Source organism: Megalops cyprinoides, chromosome 22 (genome assembly GCF_013368585.1).
Source record: "Megalops cyprinoides isolate fMegCyp1 chromosome 22, fMegCyp1.pri, whole genome shotgun sequence".
Lineage (NCBI taxonomy): Eukaryota > Metazoa > Chordata > Actinopteri > Elopiformes > Megalopidae > Megalops > Megalops cyprinoides.
In genome coordinates, this window is record NC_050604.1 from 14,604,529 (window position 1) to 14,614,415 (window position 9,887).

A 9,887-nucleotide genomic window follows, 5' to 3' on the forward strand; every position below is an offset into this window, starting at 1 on the left:
GTTGGCACATTAATGTGACAACACACCATTTGAACCTAAAGTGAATTTTATCCAACACACTAAAAAAAGTCAAATAGAGTCAGGTAATATCACAGCAAATGGGAGAACTAATGTCTAATCCCCTTCCAATTTCTCAGCCTCCCTCGATTTGTAACATAAACTCGTTGAGATTTATTTGTTGACAGGAACACAGCCATTTATTCAGATTATCGACCAATATTAAGATATGTGAACAAGCAGGCGACCATCCACCCCTGCCTGCGTCAGGGTGGGAACTGCGCACATCACACGACACACATAGGTGTACATCATTCTCCACAAGGTAGCTGTTGAAAGCTCATTGGTTGCTGGAGTCTTTGGATTTACTGCGTATGTTGCTATGTTTTCCATTAAAATATATGCACATGAAACTTGCGCTTCTGCTAGAGGGCCGAAGAATTTATGAAAGGAAATAGCTGTACATTACCTCTCCATTTTATTATATTTTCCAGGGAAAGTGTCACGTTCCAGCGCATGGTGGGAATTGAACGGAGGAAACAGGAAGGGAAGCCGATGACAACATCTGGTTGTGATTTTGGAGATGCCAGTGAAATATGAAATTTAAATGAGCCCCGCTGAATTCATGTTTCAGCAGCTAAGCGGCATGATTTATTAAAATTAATATAATTTTAATGCTACCCTTCGAGTGACAAAACCAACCATTTGCCGTTTTTTTTCACCCCCTCTTCCTTTTTATGGCTGCCAGACCATGAAGTCATCACACTGTCAACAGGTCTATCGCTTACACAATGTGTTCCCCTCGGCATTAGGGGGAATTATAGAACATTTACCCAGCATGCGGAAGGAATGGCTTCTGACTGCACAATGAAAAGATGCCACTGTTGCCAGCTTCACGTTCGATTCACTAAGTTATGTGGAGACGCATATGGATGACAGTATATACCCACAGTTCACTGTGGAAATCTCCAGGGTTTAAAAGGTCTCACTGTACAAAGTGTAATGTGTGTAATGTTCCACAGTATAATGTGAAACAAAGGACGCTCAATACGGGCCTACTGATCCAAGCGTCATAGAGTACAGAGATCATACACTGTTTATAAAGCCTGCTGGAAAAGAACTGAAACAGAACTGAAAAAAAGACGACAGGTGTGTGCTTTGCCCCCTTATAACAGCCATTGCCGCAGCAGATTGGCCGCCACTGCAGGTAACCGTTGAGTGTCCCTTTCCCAGTTACAGCCTGGCACCAATGGTACAGCCCAGCTTTAATATGACGTCCCACAGGGAATATTCTCCACTCTAGATTATAGTTGTAAAGCATGAAGGGCACGGCATGGATCACAAGGAGGAGAAATCATTTACATTTAAATTCCACAACGTTGAAGAAAGAGGCAAAAAGGCAAGGCAAAGCCATCTGGGTAATTGCCCGGTAAAGGTAGATTCATATGTGGACTACTTTTTGTGCCTTAAATATTTGGAAGAATCAAATGGTGTCACCAGAGGTTGTTTTTTCACTTCAATTTTGAAGGAATGTATGACACCTACCTCTTGTCTCTGACGTGCTGTGTACAGTTCTTTTAGAGTTTTCTACAATTGAATCAGCGGCAACTGATAAGCTACAGACAGTGGAGGCAGTACACCTACATTTGAACTAATAATGGTCCTCAACTGGCTAATTTCTAGTTTAAAAAATAGAGTTTAGGTAATCTGTTGAAAGAGAAGAACCATTCCTGACACTGAATGATATTTTCAAAAAAAAAAAAAAAAAAAAAAAAAAAAAGGCAGGCAAAATGCTCACTGACAATTGACATGTGTATTATATTCAACACTTAATGACACATAAGAATTCTCTATATTGAAATAAGTTTTATATTTTAAAATATTGTTTGATTATTTTGATATATTTTGATATATTTGATATTATATATTGGTTTTATACATTTGATATTGTTTCCAATATTTCTTACCCTTTCCAAAAATAAATTGTTTCTTGTTGAAAAACACAGGAAAAAAATGATCCCAGGTAGGTAAAAAAAAGAACTTTGTTGAATACAAGTAATAAGAAGTGGAAAATCTTCCTAATAATTTTAAACATCTGTGACTTCACACATACATTAGGAAATATTTTCTTTTGAAATTCCACCATCAGTCACTGCTGTTGTACGCGTTCCAGCTCACAACCTAGTGAGCTTTTAGAAATTTAATTGTTGTTGAAGCACCTACATAAGAGGCCATTAGGGTCTGGTCTCCACTAATGTCAAACGGTGCCTAAATAGACCCAAGTGAACCACATAAAACCATCCCTGTCTTCGGCATGTTTTCCTTTACAACTTTCAGAAAATACAGTCAGGAATTCTCAGCACTGGAAAGACTTCCTTTCCAAGATGAATGGCATCCCTGGGGAGAAATTCTGGAGTTGCACTCAACTCATCCACTGGACTGCAAAGCGTGAACCAGAGAGAGAGAGAGAGAGAGAGAGAGAGAGAGAGAGAGAGAGAGAGAGAGAGAGAGAGAGAGAGAGAGAGAGAGAGAGAGAGAGAGAGAGAGAGAGAGAGAGAGAGGAGAGAGAGAGAGAGAGAGCATCAGCCAGCAGAAACGGAGATGGAGAGAGAGAGAGACAGGGTCCAATAGGACTGGGAGCTGAGCTGGTTCTGTCCTCGTCCTTGTACTGATACAGTGAGCCAGGCTCTCAGGGCTTCGGACACTAACTAAAGGCAGATGTTAAAGTGTCCACCTCACCATTAAGTGTTATTCATAGAAATCATGCGCTGCTTTTGACAAGAGAGGCAACGAGTTAAATGAATGAATAAGTAAATGGATACATGTTTAATGAGGTTTTAGGGATATTTTTCATTTTACATTTTATGTGTGTATGTCTGTGTGATTATATGTGTAGAGTGAGTAGTGCATCAATTTTGAAATAAGGACATACAGGGGCAAATAAAATATCCAGATTTATGAATGGATAACATGTAAGAGTTGTTACCTGTGTAATTCTGCTAAGCAACTAAATGTAAATACGTAAACGGGTGTAGAGGGACAAGGATATATAATATCTTATTATAAAGGAAAACAAAGCTTTACAAGACATAAAGGAAACAAAGCTTTACATTATGCACCCAGGTTGTTAGATCATCCCATTATTCAGCCCCTTTGAATGGCTTGCTCTGATATGGTCATCATAATAACCCAGAGTCATCTGACAGGAGAGGAGAATAAAAGTCAGATCAAACCCCTCGGAAAAAGATAAGCCAGAAAAAAAAAAAAAAAAAAAAAAATCTGAAGGATCCCATGTTTTGGACGAATTCAAAAGAAACACGAAGTGGACATGACCTCATATGTCACTTGCGTCCAAAAATGGAAACTTCAATAAAAGCAGGAATTGTAATTGTGAGCATTAACGTCCCCGATGTAGGAGCTGGGAGCGGTGGAGCGGGGTTGGGCATGCTCCGCACGGAGCGGGGAGCGGCCGTTTGATGCGCTATGCTGAGCTGCGTGCTACACCAGTCTGACTGTTCCGACAGGCCAGGAGGATGACCTCCTCCTACCCTCTTCTTTTTAAGTAACATCTGAGCGCGCTCAGTAAGCATTCCCCGCCGGAGCCTGGAGGTGGAACATTTCCTATCCGTCATGTGAACCCTAACGCTGGGGTTAATGCGGGGCCAGCCCCCCAGATAGCAGGCCCCTTCTCTGCATGCGTTCAGAATGCATAGCCGTTAGAAAGGAGGAAAAAATACAACACGGCATGCATACAGCACTGTCCACGGCCGCAGTTTCTCAGACAGATGGATGTTGGTCTTTTTAAAGGGAATTCTGACATTGAAACGTTAAAAATATCTTCATAATACTCAGTGATAATGTTCTCAATCATTATATATGTTTTGTACTATGTAATATCATCAACATGGAGTTCACATTTTTGGTTTAGTTTGAAAAGTATGTGCCACTGAGTGGTATTGCTAATAATAATAATAAAATTATGTATAATGTATGAACATCAAGTGAAATCATTTTTTTGATCTATTTATGTGTGCATAATGGCATATTTAAAAACACATATGGCTACCAAATTTTAACACAAATATTTATTAAATATGTCAGAGCCTTTGATACATGTATGTCAACAAACACATACTGCCATTGAGATTTTTTACTGAAAGTGCTTTTTATTAGTTCATGTACATATTGTTGACAAATGAGTGACTTTTCATCAGAACTCACAAAATAAGGATGACAGATTAATTAGTGAAGGACGGATCAGGGCAGTAGGAACACCTAAAACAAAATTTGAACACACCCTTTAGATATTAATCATAATTGTTTATTTTTGAAGAATACGCCATGTACTCCACAATATTATTTCTGTTGTCATATTTCTGTTTGTCCACTAGACAAAACAAAGCCAAAGCATTATGCGGTTTACCAGAAAGTACTTGAACATGAACACACCTAACCCATCTATAAGCCTCACATAAAGACGCATTCATAGGAAACCAGACAAAAGTCTGAGGATAAAAGAATCGGTCCATTTCTGTGCTATGACTTAACGTCAGGCCTGAAGGTTCAAGTATTTGGAGGCCGTTCACCTTGCTTTGTGAGCCATTAATCAGAGAAAGGCTTCTGGCGCAGACCTGCCAGCAGATGCGCATGTTCAGCCTCTCCCAGAGCTTCGCAGGTGCTGACATCAGGTCCTATTGTGCGGACCTTGGCAGCATGTGTGGGGGATTGAAAAGACCGGGCCAGAGGACGGCCAGTTATCTCAGTGCTGCGACGGCCGTACCCGGCAGACTTCTGTGTCCTGCGACGCGATTGGCCGAGCTGCGAAAATGGGTGGTTGCTGATTGGCCCCTGTGAGTTCCACCGACGAGTCGGTGAATATTCCAGGCTCATCTGAGACAACAACCTTTCAGAACAAAGAATGTTTAATTGAATTCCGTTATTGCGAGGTATAAATTCTCCTTGTTTTTTGGAGGTTATGCTGTGTGCAAACTGCCAAAAATATCTGAACAACAACATGAGTAACAAAGAAAAAAAAATACAAAGACAAAATGTCAAGTTGGGGTGACCATAGAAAAGTCATTTCTGTTACCGGTTGTTTGTCCCTCACCAACTGTCTCCTCTAATGTGTTGTTTGCTCTAGGTAGGTGCTGACTTAGGTCACCAGCTGACAAACCAATAATGGAAGTATAATTAGTGAGATTCCTATTACAGCTCGTTTGAAAACTGAACCACCTGGACAGATGACTGATTCACTGTTCCCACAGTTAAATAAGGATCTACTGAAGTTTCGTGCTCCTAAACAAAGTTTTGGAGTCTCCCAGTTTTGGAGAAATCTAATGATTATTAAAGCTACCTTTGTCTTCAACATTTCTGACTTGTTTTTCATTGTGTAATTTGCACTAAGATGCATCTAAGTACCTGCAATTCAACTTGACATGAACGTAAACGGTCATGACCAAACTCAGCATACAGTCCATGACTTGATAAGTACTTTGAGATTAACATTTGACAAGACTTTAAGACTTTAAAAAAAAAAAAAAAAAAAAAAAAAAAAAAAAAACTTATTTTAAAACACATGATTGATGGATTGTCGGAGGGCTGATTTTTTTTTTTTAGTTTTATTAACTTTCATACAGCTGCTGAAAAATATATATTTGTATTCATTCACTCATTCATTTTCATGAAATTAAAAAAAAGAATGGAAATTTTGTTTGAGGCTTTTGTTGTGTTTTGTAGTGCTTTTTTTAATATGACATATTGAAGCCTTGCTTTATCCTGCACCTGCTTTTTAAATGTTATCATATATGTATGTTTTAGTAGCTTGGTGTTTTGGATTTTTTTTTAAACAGTGACACATATTGGTGTCACTGTTAAAATATATCTGTCACAATAGCAATGACACAATAATTACCTACAGCTTGTTAATTGTCCATTATTCAAAGTCACAGTTATACCAAAAAATGAAAATTCTATTATTTTGAACATATGCATATATGTATGTGATCTGTGTGATCTACACTTCCAGATATACCATTGAAAGTGCATACTGTTATGCATTATGCAAATTTTATTATTGTGTGCATTACTGAGTATGATTGTTGGTAACAAAAATTTGAATAAATACATTGCACAAAAAGGCGCAGAAATGAGACTCACAGACGAATGCTAAGTCATGTAAGTACTCACTTAATTCAGAGCATTTTGTACAAATCAAGGCATTGACACTGGTTTGAACCCCGTGTGGAAAAAGCCTCTAAATTATGCACCCCTTAACCAGTTTCTCCCAGGAAACTTGTCAGCCAAACCTCTGATCAGCATTGATCACTCTTTGACTCTCAAACTGTGGGACAAACCGCGTAGGCTATGGTGCGCTTATTGCACTGTGGGGACTGTCAGCCTCGCATTACATACAGCTGTGCATGCATTAATGTCACCATTGTGCACTGCAGCACCGGGCCAGTGCTGTGCCACATCGACACACTGTGTCACATCTGAACCTTCAAGTTGAGGATACTTATATTTTAGGGACATTGTTATCTCCCCTTCAGAGAGTGCTGCGACAGAAGCTTCTTTTCTATTATTTATGTACTGTTTTCTCCACATACCACAGGACACACACAAAGTTTAATCACATTATTTATGTTAATATCCTTTGTAATACACAAAATTAAATTGAATTTTGCACTGGCTTCTGGCACTGAATTATGCTTTTGCCCTGTTCTTAAAATAGGCGGAGCATAGTTAGAACATGTTCATTTTGTTTTAATTGATGATACAGAATTTCAATGAATCTTGCTCTGGGTTTGCATGTTACTGACGCTGGAATGTTGTCTACCACTGGATGAGGTCAGATGTGAGGGCCAGTGACTTCATGCACAGCTGTATGTGTCATTATGAAGGATGTAAGCAGGGGTTTCGGTCAGGTCAGAAAGTGTGTGACCCCAGAAAGATTTAATACTCCCCAAAAAAAAAAAAAAAAACTGGGAAAACAATCTCATAATTGCATAGCAATGCACTACCTTGTCACGATCATTAGTTTAGGTGGAAAAAAACAAAAACAAATCAAACACTGCCAAACCAGACATCTACCTTATGACTGAACATATGGTCACTTTTTATGATCTTTATATTGACATTTTGGTGATGTTTACAAATTCATCATTTGATTGATTGAATTAGGATGTTTAGGAGTTTATAACTTTTAAATAGCAAAGTAAAATTAAACAGAACTACTTAGTCATGCACTGCAAACTAAAACCCATGAAACATTACAGGAGTTCAGCCTTTGATGAATATATTAACAGATTTACCCTGTGCTGACAAAGCTGTCTAATCTATGAAAAAAATATAAATTTTTAATTAAACATGATTTCACTAGGCTACCCTAAAGTGTTACAAAATCAGAGACATGGAGCATTGTAAGAATAAATAAGTATGGAAAAAAAAGCTTCATAGATGGTTCAGGTATCAATCTATGTGAAAAAGTGATTATGATAATACAAAGCACATAAACGGATTCCGCGCCTCTCCACGGCCATGCCAAACCTTTGAAAAAACATACAGATGTGATAATAAAATAATGGCCTCTGTTGTACCTCTCACTTTGTACCCCATTCTCACACAGATCACTCAGATGTCAGCACGGTCCTTTGACAGTCAGCCTGCTAGTGTAAACAGCATTCTCACCTCTCCTCGAAGGCTGAAATGGAGATAAGAGTCAGCACACACTGCCATCTGTTCACCGGAGTGCTTCAGGGTGCACAGACTCTGAAAGAAACAAAAAAAAAAACAAAAACAAAATAAAAACACTGTGACTATAAAAAGTGATAAAGAAGTATTGATGCTGAAAGCTTGTTCTCACTAATCTCCATGATAATTCATAAAGCACTGATTGGTACATCTGAATCCAGTAGGCAGGTTTCTCTGTTTCACACTCTCTCATTCTGCTGTCTGTAGCTGTGTTCAAGAAGGCTGAAAAAAGCCACTGTTCAGAATCATTTTTTCCTCTTTCTGCACAATTGAAGGTGTTGGAGTTTTGTCTCAGGGATGCTGCATAAAGCTCTTGGGAAGAGAAATTGTGGAAGTTGTTTATCATACCGATATACACTAAAAGGCTACTATTAACTCATAATAATAGCTACCCATGATAACATAACTACTATTAGGTAAAAACATTGATTATCTCATTACAAAATCCTCTTCAGCAACTGTGGTTTATGTTGCAAGGTGCTTCTAGGTGCAGTTAAAGGGGTTCAACTGACCAAGTTCTCTTTTATAAGGTTTTTGTGTATACAATTACTCTCACTTTTTGTCAAGAATGTACACTACAGTCATATCAGGGTTTTTTACCAGTTGAGTCACACTCTTGATACTTCCAAAATGATTACCTATGGTACGTAATCACCCTTGTGATGTGTAATACAATGCATTATGAGAATAGAAGCTGACTGTAGTTAAAGGTATTTCCAGTGAATGGCCACATTAGGTGAATTCTGTGAAAGTGATAAAAACAGAAAGCCATGGGAGACAAGCACTGACCTTAGATACAGGTTTTAATAAAAAGCATCTGTGTCTGCACATTTTCTCAAATTATCTTTATGATGTAATTCAAAAATTATGGTTAAATATTTCAAACACTTTTCTGCCAAAGCATTTCAGTCCCTCCAACAGATGTTCCCCAGAACTGGGGATAACCACAGAGATGATCACAGAAAAGGGACAATCCCTCTGGTGTTTGAGGGTCTTGGTTTCTCAGCTTTGCTGTGGCTAGCTGCATATACACCCCCCCCCCCCCCCCCCCCCACACACACACACAGAATGTGTGAACATAACTCTGTCCACCCTGACTAAGGAAGCAAGATGTTCTCAATCCTGCAACACCCTCCCAAATCTACCTCTGGGGAAGAAAGATCACATTATGTGCTATGAAAATTGAAGTCTATTGTGTGCATAAGCTCTTTGCAGTTTTCTGTAAATCACATGAAAATCTGAGGGCAAGTTAAAAATTGATGACAAAAAAGCAAAATCTGGAAGGGGGGGGGGGGGGGAGTATATTTGCAGATCATTAAAATCATCTCAAAGTACTCGTAAATGTATATACAGTACATGAGTTTGATATCAGTCATCATTCAGCAGTTACACCTGAAAGAATAAAGTGACCAGTACAATAATAATAATAATAATAATAATAATAATAATAATAATAATAATAATTAAAGCTGACATTCCAGCCTGCTATGTTATTGTGCAGTGGAAAATCCTTTGAAAATCCCAAGCTTTGATTAATCCTGTGTCACAGATCTCCTTTTTTTCCCCACAAATAAAACACTTTCCTTTCCTTTTTACGCCTCCCAAATGCAGCTCTGTCAGAGAAGCCAAAAAAGCTTTTCCTCAAAAACAAAAAAATAAGTTTATAAAATAGTTCCTTTTTCTTGTGAAGTGAAATATGGTTTTCCAGCTGGGCTGCTTTACGAGTAGAATTCTCTCTCTCTTTCTCTAAATGATTAGGTGAAAATATGACCCATTGAGGATCCTGTGTGGAAAAAAAGGTGTTTTAATTGCTACTGCAACGTCTGTCCAAACTCCTTCGAAAGGCCTCCCTTGCTCCAAATCAGGGAGCGACAACTGTGAGCCAAAACTGTACACTCCCTTCAACCACTGTCTGGCATTGCCATTCCCCTTTAAATCATCACAATCTTTAGACATGGGAAAGCAGAAAATTGGGAGGTGCCCCGTTATTGTGGATACTCTGGATGTGTCCCAGATATTCCTCTGTGCAGTCAGGTCATGTGACAATGTATCACACTGCAACAGGAAGCGTGAATTTTAATATTACAACTGATGCCAATGAATTGCGTTTACTGTAAATATCATCTTTCAATGATCTCAAA